This window comes from Anser anser (assembly GCF_964211835.1).
Source record: "Anser anser genome assembly, chromosome: Z".
NCBI lineage: Eukaryota > Metazoa > Chordata > Aves > Anseriformes > Anatidae > Anser > Anser anser.
In genome coordinates this window covers 5904128-5916784 of record NC_139723.1, presented here as the reverse complement: position 1 = coordinate 5916784, position 12657 = coordinate 5904128, and positions in this window count along the sequence as shown.

The window sequence follows — 12657 nt, the reverse complement described above, 5'->3', positions numbered from 1 at the left end:
TATTTTCCATCTGTGAACTTGAAGGGACCAGGAAATTGAATGTTCTGATTTCCGTTTTCATTTATCAACTTATTTATCCAGGATATGCACAAGACATTTTCAACAACACCTCAAAGACATCAGTTTCCTTTCCAGCCTTCTTACATGTGAGCCACAATGGTAGAAAACTTATCTAATTTTCAGTGGTTAAACCTACATTACTTTTCAAGATTCCACACTTTTTCTCTCATTTTCACTGAAGGACACCCATACTTTTCATCTAGTTTCCATAGAACTGGCTCCTTGGTTGGTGCTGTATGCTTTTAGGTGGCTTAGTTAACCTAGTTCATTTATGATTTGTCTGTTAAACTGGTTTCCAGGAAAATGTTCCCCTGCATATTATTTTTATTAAGCAAATAAAAATATTTGCATTTCTTCTGTTGTACATCCAAAGCCAAACCAAAACCATGTTTCTAACTTATTTCTATACTGAATCTACAGTTCAATTCTTTGCAGCAGTTGCCATAGAAAAAAAGTAATATCAGTGTATGAGAAAACGTCTTGTACTAAATGTATTCATGAAAAAATATATATATTATTTTGAATTATAAATTAAATTATAAATAATAATAAATAATAATAATTAAATAAATAAATTATATGTATTATTTTGAATATATTATATTGATGTGAAATATATATAGAGAGATAGATATTACAGCAGTTATTAATAAGGTAACAGAAGTGTTATACCAGTTCCCCTAAAATATTTATAGTTTGAGGAACTTTCCTGACATTTGAGGATGGAATTTAGTCAATTTTAGCACATTTATCAGTACTTCTCCAGTGCTCAGGTTGAGGGGGTTCTTTATACAATGCCAGAATTTCAGATTTCTAAGATAAGAAATATTTATTTTTATGATTTATGGAGTGAGGCCTTGCACTTGTTTATATCAGAGGAAGGGTCAGCTTTCATAAGTTTAGATGAGGTGTTGCCCAGCGTAGTAGACAAGTAGGCTCTGTGTCCAAAAAGCTCTCTCCCAGCCTCAACGCCGGTGACTGCAGATGCCCAATTTCAGACATTTCTGCCCTGAATTTCTCACACACTCACAATTCTGCTTAGTAGAAATTAATGAGATGTAAGGTGATGATGGCACTGTATCTTAAAAAAAAAAAAAAAGATTAGGTAAACTCATCACCTTGGAAACCTCCCCTTTGTTCACCTGCTTTCTAATGACAACAACCACAAGAGGGGCCTTTCATTAATTTTCATTTTGCTCTGAATCTTTCACCATTGATTTCAAAGGTAAGATACAATGGCCACTAATCAGCGTCATCTTAGAATTAGTGTTTTGATTGCAAATATCTCAGAAATTAATACTCTTTAAAATGCCAGAAAGATACTCGCTGAATTAATTCCAGTCTCTGATGTTGTTCGGCAGGACTGACTCTGTGCTCCCTGTCTCAAAAGCCCACAGCTATAACTTGATTGGGCTAAGAAAATTGAAGCAGACTTTATAAAATGGTTAAAATTCATCCACTGTCTCATTTCTTTAAACTGTGCACCTCGGGATGCATTGAAGCAAAATAAATCAGCCATTTCAGTTAAAGAAAAATCCAAACATGCCATTGTTTTCTTGGCAATGTATATGAGCATTCGCTGCGTTCTGTACAACACAGTTAAGCTGCATCTGCCTTTTAAAGTCAGCTTTTCTATTACCAAATGGCATTGCAATCTTACTAACCTGACTGTTGTTTTTGGATGTTTTCAGATAGCTCAGGGGCATGAATTTTCAAAATTGGAGGTAATTGGAGGGGTGAGGTTGCCCTCAAATAGTGAGTGCAGCTTTTACTGTGTAATTCGCCCTGTTGACGAGAAGACTGTGTGTCCACCAGCAGTGTTGGTGCCTGAGGCAGCTATGTGTACACCCTGCTGTGTCAGGTCTGCTGCCACGGGATTAAGCACGACGAAAACTGTTCAGGCTTAGGTACGTCCATGCAGAGGAGCACGCCTTCCTCTCCTCCTCACCACTTACCAAGCAGTCTTAATCTGTCTCAATTCAGTCTCCAGTGTGCCTCTTGATTGCTTAAAGATGTGTGACACAGCTGTAGATAACCAGAGTATTTCTTTTTCTTTTTTTTTTTTTTTGTAGACAGAAATCTGTATGCAATTGATGACGCCAAAGTATTCTGAAAGCCCTTCCCAACAGTATATACAAACCTCCCAGACCTCTATAAAAATGAAACTATTCTAAATTATATTAAAGCTTGTACAGTTCAAGAATTGGTTTCCATATCCTGTACAACTATATCCTGGGGCAACAAGGAACATGGGCCCAATCAGTGGAATAACACCATTGGAAAGCAGTTGGGTTAGTCTTTCCGTAATAAGGTTGTGAATTTCTGTGGATACTAAAAGCCTGACTTCTCTGTAATTTTGTGCACTTTATCTATTAAAATACTTTGAATGCCTAGAATGCAATTGAATTTATATTTGCTAGAATACAGTTATAACACTAGGGTTTTTGTAGGCATGCACATAAGTCAGAATTTATGACTCTAAGTCATCTACTTGAGACTTTTAGTTAATTTTTCAGCAGAGTTTGAAAGCATTCTTCCCACCATGATTCCAGATTAATCTACTGCAAAAGAACTCTATTTTTATTTTCTTATTTTACATTTGGTATGCAGGCTTCTCACTATGCAATAGAATGTGAAAGACAAAGCTCAGATTCATAGAAAAGACATTTTTGATGAGGTTTTCAGTGCTACATGGCATAAATATCTTTCCAAAGAAACCTGCTTCATTTTCACAGACATCATTTTACTCAACAACTAAAAAGAAGTAATATGAGCAAAGAGGAAAACATATTTGGCACGTAAAACTACCTCGTTTCTTTGCTCCACTAAAATATTATGATTAAAATATAATTTTTATCATCTGTGAAAATAACAGGAAGTCTTCATACTGAAACTAATCACACAGTCAACATGCATTTTATGCTCTTTTGAGGCAAAGACTCAGTCAAGCAATTGTAGTTAAGTCAGGGCTATATTTAAAGTTTTTTGAAAAGTATGATGCCATGTACTTGAGGCATTCATATACCACAAAACATTTTAACATACCAAAACAAAAGTATGTGTTACAAGTACACATGTTCTACACATGTGTAGGTCCCCACTTATGCCAGTGTTGATTAATATTTCTAAGTTGTTGGTACATTTTTCCTGTAGAGCTTGATTTTCATGGGACAAAAGCTGATGCAGTTTCACTGGTTTTAGTGAAGGCAGACCAACTTGCACCAGATGAGTTAAAAAAAGAAGTCCAGCCAGATTTACCAAGAATGATGAAATACTCATTTGCCTTCTGCATCACACAACTTCCAGTACTTCAGTCAGGATATAAACAGGCAGAAAAACTTTGGCATGCCACGGCCAAAAAAAACAACAGCCTAATTCCTTGGAAAAATAAATAAATAAATAAATAATAATAATAATAATAATAATAATATATGCAAATGAGCAAAGTTAAAAGTGAAGAAGAAATCTCCACAAATGCTTCAACTTGAAGAGTTTGGCCATGACATTTATGTCATATGAGAACAGTATTTCCTAAAATTAGGAGGTAAAAAATTCAAAACATCCAGCTAAGCCTATACCAAACCACACAATAGTCAAAGAGGATTATGTAGTAGGAAATGTCTTGTGTGGGTGAAAATGGAACAGAGAAATATGTTGTTTTTCCATTAGACCAGAAAACAATAAAATCACAAAGCAAATTTAAAAGCTATACTTGTTACAGGCACGCATGTCAGCATTGTTTCTCATTAAACTTAACAAAACCACCTCTTTTCAGTTCCTCATGACACAACAGCAATTCTGTCAATAGCTAAAACTCTACATGCAAGCTCAGTGCCGCAGGCTCACATTCTGAAAACAACAAGAAAACAGTCAAAACAGATCTGCCACGAACAAGAGAGCAAAATGAAAATGTATTTTTATGCCCACATGAAAAACCTCTGGCAACCTTTTCTTTGATGTAGCATAACACTTCAAATGTGTCGGTATAGAAAAGATAGAAAGGAGCACATGAAGCACTTTGGTGCTCACCAAAAGCGAGCAGGACAGCAGCAATACCAGGCTGGTTGGCCAGGGGACAAAGCCTGGAGAGCAGATCATCCACGGCTTGGCCAATCTTGTGTTCCCTCAGTGCAGTGTGACATCTCAACATCCTTTTCTCCCGAGCCCAGAAGGCTCAGATTTTAAGAGGGACAAATTGTTTTCATGTGGACACACGACATTTGGAAGTAGTCCTTGATGCCTGGGGTGTGACCGACTTCATCCTCCTCTGATTGCTCCCAGCTGCCTGAGGATGGGGTGTGGATGGTCTTTGGAAACGATGGGAAGAGGGAAAAAAAGGACTTAAGAGGAGGCTGTCTGACTTCACACTGAGGAAACAGGTGGGACAGATCCAGGATGAACAAGGGAAGGGACATGTGCTTGGGTGCAGAGAAGAGAGAGCAATATGAGGAAATACTAACAAAATTATTTCCTTCCTTTATCACGTTTCTCTGGGATAATCTATGGCCAATAAAAAGACCTTATTTTACCTTTTTTTTTTTTTTTTAAATCCTCTTTCACCTCCTTTTTAAAGCCAGTGTAGTCTTTCTTCAGTACACATTAGCAGTTGGCAGCATAGCTGAGGACCTCGATAGCCCCCATCTATATCCACACTGTGCAGAAAGGTGTTGGGGTGCTTCCCCTGTTCCCATCAACATTGAAATCGGGCTGAGTAGCATTCAAAAGAAAAGCACAGTAAAACAAATAGTTTCACATTTAAATATATGTATATGTTTGTGATTTTGACTGTCCAGAGCTGCACCTCATATATCTCTGTAAGCATGTGCTGGTCACCAAGACCTCATAATCCTTGGGCATTAAATCTGACACTGCTGGGAGACTAAGGTGAAACCTGAAGGGCTTCTAGGGGACAATTATTATTATTTGAAACTATTTTTTTACCTTCATGTTTTTATGTGTCCCATGTTGGCTTGCACCTGAAGCCAGCCTGAAGTAATCTCACGTGCTACACATCACAGGAACAGCACGGCGTGCTCTTTCTTTGTAGCCTTGTTGTCCTGGCGCTGCTCCTGCCTCACCTGCAGTCTCCACCACGTGCAGGAGCAGCACCCCACGCTGCTGCTGAGCATCCCAGTGCCACCACAGCCCAGGTGTACTGGCAGGAGACTGTCAGGTAGCCCACCTCTCTGTTCCCATAACCATTCCTCGAGAAGTGCTCTCGACCGTGAGAAAACGCTTCCCACGGGATGGGTTAGTCCCGATCTAGACTAACAAGTGGAAATCTTTGCTGCATTCAGAGGAAAACAAGCCTCCTTGCTGCTACCCTAAATTATTCATGAGGAGATGAGGTTGAGTGTCCATATATTTTGATTTATTCTTTTTTAATTTTTTTTTTTATCTGTTTTTAGCGATGAGTGTAATAAATAGCTTTACCCACCAAACTCGATTCTGTTCAGCAGCCGAAAGAGATGCGGGGAAAAAAAAAAAAAAAAGAAAACAAAACAAAAAAAAAAAGAAAAAAAAAAAAAAAAGGAGGAAAAAGAACCAAACCAACCCCCCAGCCGAACAAACAAAGCAACCACCACCTCGGTGCGCGGATGCCTTGTCGCACAGTGCCGCCCCGTGGCGCGGCCGCAGGCGCTGCTGCGGGCTGGGATGGAGGCGTCCCGCAAACTCCTCAGGTCCCGAGCAATTGATAAAGGCTCGTAGGGATTTTCCTGAGAAGAGCGTTGCGGCTCGGTGCCCGGCTGCGATTATTAAAAGCTTCACGAGGTACTGGACAGCTAAGGGGAATAACTCAACGCCAGCATTCATTGGAAACACAGACTTGTATTACGTAATTGCAATTAAGTGTTGCTGTACGGACCACAGCTAAGCTAAACGTATATAGAAGATTGTTGTGCTTCTTTGTGTGCATCAATATACAGTGTGAAATGTTCTATTATAAGAAAATGGCATCTGTTTTACCGTGACAGATCACAGTTTTGTCCTGTTCAGTATCAGTAATAAAATCAGCCATAATTGCCTCAGCGTGCTCTGAAGTGCACTATTCTGTAACATATTCCCCCAGCAATTTGCAGCTCATGAACATCCCAAGCCTGTGTTCTCCAGAGCTATAAGAAATTTCTGCTCTGAACTTTTCCAATCATTTTTTGACCCAAAACACTATTTTAACATCCATAGCATACTGCAACAAAGAATTTCACCATTTAAGTTGTGAGAAGCAGCATATCCTTTCTCTCTTCTTCTCTTTCTCCATACATACAAATATGTACATTTCATATATGTATGTATAAGAAAATTACCAACTTAGTGCTGGCTTGTCTGCTCTCTCCATTACCATTTTGGAACTCGCCACCTTCCTTGGTACCTTCGTTTTTTATGAGAAATGGTAAAAAATGTCTGTCCATCTGCCTTCCCTGTGTGACTCACGGCATTATAGATTTCCCTCCCTCCTTTTCTATCCTGTCATTTCTTTTCCAGACTGCAAAGTCTGGCTTTAAACAGTTCTTGATACAGCAGCTCTTTCTCAATTTTCTTCAGGGGCACCCTGTTGCCTTTTTCTGTGTGTCTTTACTTCTATTGCATCATTTAAAACAAAATACAGGACTAAGAGTTGCACATTGCAGCTTTTAAATGTAGATGTTTCCTTCCCTTATGTCTCTGTTTTCTTTAATGATTTTTAAGTATCTTTGTAAAAGTCAGATGAGTGAAGGTTTAACTATTTACTTTTACATATAATTTACAGGCCTAGTTGTTGGTTTTTTTAAGACAAGCAATTTCTTCAGATTTTTCTCTGGCAGGAAAATTATTTCTGTCTCATCTTTTTCAGATCCCAGGCAATATTCCTACATTAGAAATAATTTCTTTTCTGTCTTTTGTCTGCTCTGTGGCTGCACTTTCAAGTTACCTGCAGCAAAGAATTCTTGATTTAACCTTATGAAAACATCTGAGTGTCAAAAATGTTATGATCTGAAACTGGAATTAAATAGGAATGTCATGAAGCGTGAAACTGTACTGCTATAGTCAAGGGAATATTGCAACCAGCTAGTACTCTTCAAACAAATAATTGAGGCTGAAACCTAAGTAGTAAACAGAAAATTACAAGTAAAATATCAATATTTGTTCAATATTTAGCATGTTAGCTCTTAAATAAACTCAGAAGGATTTATTCTGAGATATACAAATTAAATAATACATACAACATGCAACAAAAGGCTTTATCTTCCAAACTCCCTTATTCATAATATTTCTAAGAACAGATTTTTCAGCCATGGTCTTTATTTCCCAGAAATTCAGATACTCTCTGAAAACAGATCAGAATGTCAGGTCTAAACTTCTGAGGTCAATGTGACTTACACTTCTTTTTTTATGTCCCCCAAAAAAATAAACTATTGGTTATTTTCTTTAGTAAAGCTGATTCTTCTCTCGGGCAGAAATCACCTTTTTAAGTGACCTCTGCCTGTGATAGCCTTGGTGAAAGAGTTACAAACACAATTGGATTATTTTTTCATGTCTAGCTTCAGACCTTTTGTGACACTAGAAAGCAATTTCCACCAGAGGGCTCATCTTGGGGAAAGATTATGGTTCATAAAGATCTGGGACCCAAACTGCCAGCAGTAGGTTGTTTTTGAAATGCAAACTTCTTGAAAATGAAAGAAAAAACAGGGGTCCTCTCTCCTCCAGCTGAAGTGATGACAGACCACCAGGCCATCTTCCTTTTGCTTGATAATGTGTAAAGATCATGAGAAAGGTGCAAAGGAAGAAGTGTGAGAAGTGGGGGTGTTGGCAGTGTTTGCTTCCAGATTCATTTCCAGAGAAACAGAATTTTTTCTGATCCATATCTAACCTTCTTCACATCAAGCATGTGTTTTCCCAGGTCTGTGTACAGCAAGGGGATGATCTGAAGGAGAAGAGTCATTGGAGCAATACAGGTTGTCCCCCTTTTGGTAAGGCTGTGGAATTCCTTTTTCTGCAAATGCCCCTGTCTGGTTGGGGAATGCACCCTGTGCACATCTCAGTTTGTACCGATACCCAAAGCAAATTTGTCAGAACAGCATCAGTGGAACTAAGGAAATACCTACACCTATTTCCATGTCAACTGCATTTTATTATAAAATACTCTCAGACTGAGAGAAAGTCATTTGTTTTTTGATGTTTTCACTTCAGTTTTTATCTACCAAATATCTATGCTTTTGGGGAATTTGACTAGTATGAAAAGTAATCTTGGCAAAAAATTAAAACACCTTAGGGTATAAGCAATCAGAACTCGAGAGAAAATTGAGATGTAGAAAATACAGAAGATCTCATGCAAAAGAATGGCTGACAAATGTTTGGACATCTCTGAAGTGTGAAAACATTTTTAAAGTGAGTGCTGAAAACATCACAGAAGTTAAACTCAGAAAACATCCAGTTTCTTTTTCAATTTAAAATATTTATTTATATTCTCCGCTTCTTTCGTATTATTATTCAAAGTCAGTATAAGTATATTGGCATGTCTCTACTATATATTCAAGTAGAATAGACTCGGAGAATATATACATTTTATGAGTCTTGGGTCAAATGTGTGAACTCTTTTTCCTTCTCCTTATGCATGTAAATATATGTGTGTGTGTGTATATATATATATATTTATAATCAAGTTACCAACACTGTGTTGAACGTAAATCTGTTCTGCTTCCTCTATTATTTTCTTACACTGCTTTGGACATGAATACATGCCATGATCATGGCACAACCTATATTCTGGCATCTTCTGCTCAAGTGATACTTGATTTTACGTGCTATAGGTACAAAATTGGTTGATGGAAGCACTGTGAGGATATGGGCTAATACCTCTAGAGGGCGAGGTCATCCATGAGTTACCCAGCTAAGCAATCTAAGCATTTTAATAGAAAAATTTCTCAGGACATTTCTTTTTTTTCCCTCGTGTTTGGAAATGAAAGAACTACACACACTGTCTGGAGGAAGGAAAAGAAAACAAAGAGATAAAAATGAGAAAGGTTCACCGGTATTTGTTTTCAAAATGAAAAGCCAGCAAAGGGAGAAAAAGGGAGAAAAAGAATCCCAGATTCCTTGTAAGATTTTCAGCAATCTAAAACCAAGGAAAACACGGCAGGTAAACAATACTACGTATTTTATTAAGGTCTGGGTACTCACTTGCTGTCGTGCTCCTCGCCCTCCAGGTGTCACCATCCCCTGCGCTGCTCCCCAGGAGAGATACTGCTCCTCACCGCCTCCACAACCGGGACGCAGACGGAGCTCTGATCAGTGGTGAACCCTTCTAACCCTCCCACCATCGGGCCGACACCGAAAACGCCAATCTCAACCATTTTGCCTAGGATGGTAAACTGGACCATTTCCACAGCTGCAGCTGTAGGGTGGGATGCACTGAGATGTTTGTGGGGATCAGCATTGCGCCTGTAGTGCCTCCTTCAGCTGAGCCCTGAAACTCCCTGTCTGTGCGGCCCTAAAAGTCAGTCTGTCCCCACAGACCAAAGAAGTGACTTTGAAGTGAAGCTCAGGATCCCAGCGTGCCCAAATGACTATCCAGCAGAGGGAGATTTGTGGCATCATAGGCAATGGTCGGGGCAGCATCTCCGGATTCTGCCCTAGGTCTGAGATCTTTCTCTCTCTGCTTCCTCAGAGGCTGACACAAGAGCTTTAGCAGAAAGAAGAGCTTTGGCAGATATAAGTCTGTGTCTGTGTTTGCATTTAAGGAAAGTAATCTACTGTGGAAAGGGTAAATTGGAGAAATGAGCCTTGCAGATAACTCTGATCGCAGTGAGGGTAGCTGTTATTTCATCTGTTTCTGCCTTAGCTGTTGCACATCTGCATCTATTTTCTTTTCAGCCCCCTGTCACGTACCGGTGTATTTGCTGCAGTGGGCTTCCTCTAACAAGAGACAAGGTGAGCAAGAACAAAGTCATGAAAACTTAGGTGTGAAGACAAGTTTGAAAGACTGAGACAGATATGTTCCTGTTTGTTTTGTGTTTTGTTTTGTTTTGTTTTGTTTTTCATGGAACAATAAAACAAACCAGAACAAAACAAAACAGAAATGACCATGCACTGACACTTAGCTTTATTTTCTGTTCTGCTCCAGAAACCCCTTGAGACTGCCTAAACAAGAAACACAGCAAAGCATGATACAAATATATAGACTCCTATAAGATTCAATCTTCAAGAGTGTGTGTGTGTGACAAGACCTTGAGATACTTTCATAGGAAACTTCTACTTACCGTTCCTGGTCTTTGGTGAAACCAGCATGAATCTCTGACTGAGTCAAGCTGATTTTTTTGTAGATATAAACTGTTTTATCTATAAATACCGTATGTAATCTGTACCTTAGTAATGCCTTTATTCTAAGATGAAGAAATATTTTGGGTATGCTTTTATAAATGCCTTTTCTTGCCTCTTGCAGATGAGAATTTCTGTGATATAAGAGTTATTTGGAGTCCATGGCAATGAATAGTTCATATAAGAGAAAAAAGTTCAAGGCCTTTCTTTATGGATATGTCTTATTCAAATAAAAACACTTGTAATTTAATGCATTCCAATTCATTGCTGTTGTAAAAGCTACCTGATGATGATTTAATAAAAAGAGGAAGGCTGTTTACTAACTTCCACAATCGTTTCAGATCTTGAGGAAATGGCATACAGTCTGGGACAACGACAGATGGATGACACAGCATCATAAGCTCAATCAACAGCAGAAAGAATCTGTTCCTTACAGGGTCCCACGTAAACAGTGAGGTTCATTCTCTACAGATATAAAACAGTCCCAATTCCAAATACATGTAGACATCTCTATAAGAAAGTTGGTTACAGCTTTTCATCTTTGAAACTATTTTTTTTTTCTGTCTGATGGAATATTTTGACATATCCCCTCCTCCTCATTTCAATACTGTTTTTTTTTTTTTTTTTTTTTTTTTTTTTCCTTGTGCAAAAACCTGCAAAAATTAAAATAAGAGCTGGGGAACTGCTAAAAATTGTAACAGTTTACTTTCTGTGGGATTTAAGTAGGTGTTGAATTCTATTTCTTTGAAGTGTCCAGGTCCAAGAAACAGCCCAGTAAAAAGATCCTGGATAGTTGTATCTCCTCATGGCTTTATTTTATTCCTTTAGGCTTTATAAGCTCATTCTACATCTGCTCTCCTCTCTTCTAATTTTCTTTTAATTCTCCTGGATACATAAAAGCTAGACATTTTTTCTTGTAGCACAGGGAAAAAAAGAAAAGAAAGAAAAAAGGTTGCTTAAGTTTATCAGATCTAAACAATTGCATTGTTTCACTGACTTATTAAGTCATAAGTAGAGTTTCAGGTTTGATCCTGTCTACATGGAACCCAATATAAAACTTTCCATTTTCCGATTAAACAGATATGGCTGAACATAGAGCTGCACTCCTTGAAGTTTAGTTATGAAAAAGATTTCTAACTGAATTTAGCCTTCCAGATTTTGCTTTTAAACTGAGTTCCCTGCCAGTTAGAAACTTCTGTTAGACTTTAGTTCCTTCACAACTGTATCTTGCTTTGTCAGAAATTGTTTTTAAGATCTTACCTTGTACTGATTCACTATCAATGCAGCTGACCTTTTTTTTTTTTTTTTTTTTTTTTTCTGCCAGTGAAAACTTTGGAGAAGAGAGTGAAACCCTTATGTCATTATTCATTAATCTCAGACTAAAATTATAAATATTCTGAAGTCTGCTGGTCTTCCCTTGGAATTATCCTGAATGAATTTTCAGTGAACAAAATCCTAGCATTACGTAATAATAAGGAAGGAAGTTAGCCCCAAGAAATTACAGCAGAGCTGGCGTGACCAGCTTTCCAACATGATGCTTTCCAACGTGATGCAAATTGCAAATAATAGATAAAAATTATAGTTGACATTTTATTTTTACAAATACGGTCTTTTTTGAATGCTGCTATTTTTGAAGGTCAGTGTAAAAAGGTAGAAATAACTACCTTCTGAAAATACAGTTAGATATTAAGCTTATTAACCACTATTACTTTTATTGCTTTTATTTCAGAAGTTCCTAGAAGACATTTTGAACAGAAAACAGGAGGCATATTAAATACATAATGCTTAAATTTTAAGCAATTCACACAAAGGGAATTGCATTTGGGAAAATCATACTTCATAACCATGAAAGCAAGTTGATGGGCAGTTCCAGAGGCCTTGCTATTTTTGCGTATTTTTCACCTTTGCCATCTGAGATTCTCCTGCTTTGGCTCTATTTCTCTGGAGCTACAGTTTTAGCCCTGGTTTTTATTTTTATATTTATTTATTTCTATTTCTATTTCTTCCATTCTTCTCTTGAATGGTATATCTCAGAGATATATCATCGTTGAAATCCCCCTGAGCCTCCCCTTCACCAGGCCCAGCAGTCCCAGCTCTCTCAGCCTCTCCTCAGGAGAGCACAATGTCTCATGCTTAATTTGGTGTCCACCAGGACCACAGGGCCTTTTCAGCAGAGCTGCCCTCCATCTGGGCCCCCAGCATGTCCCGGTACCTGGGGCTTCTCCCCTCCAGGTGTAGGACTTTGTGCTTCTCCTTGTTGAGCTTCGTGAGGCTCCTGTAGGCCTGTTTCACAGGCCTGTC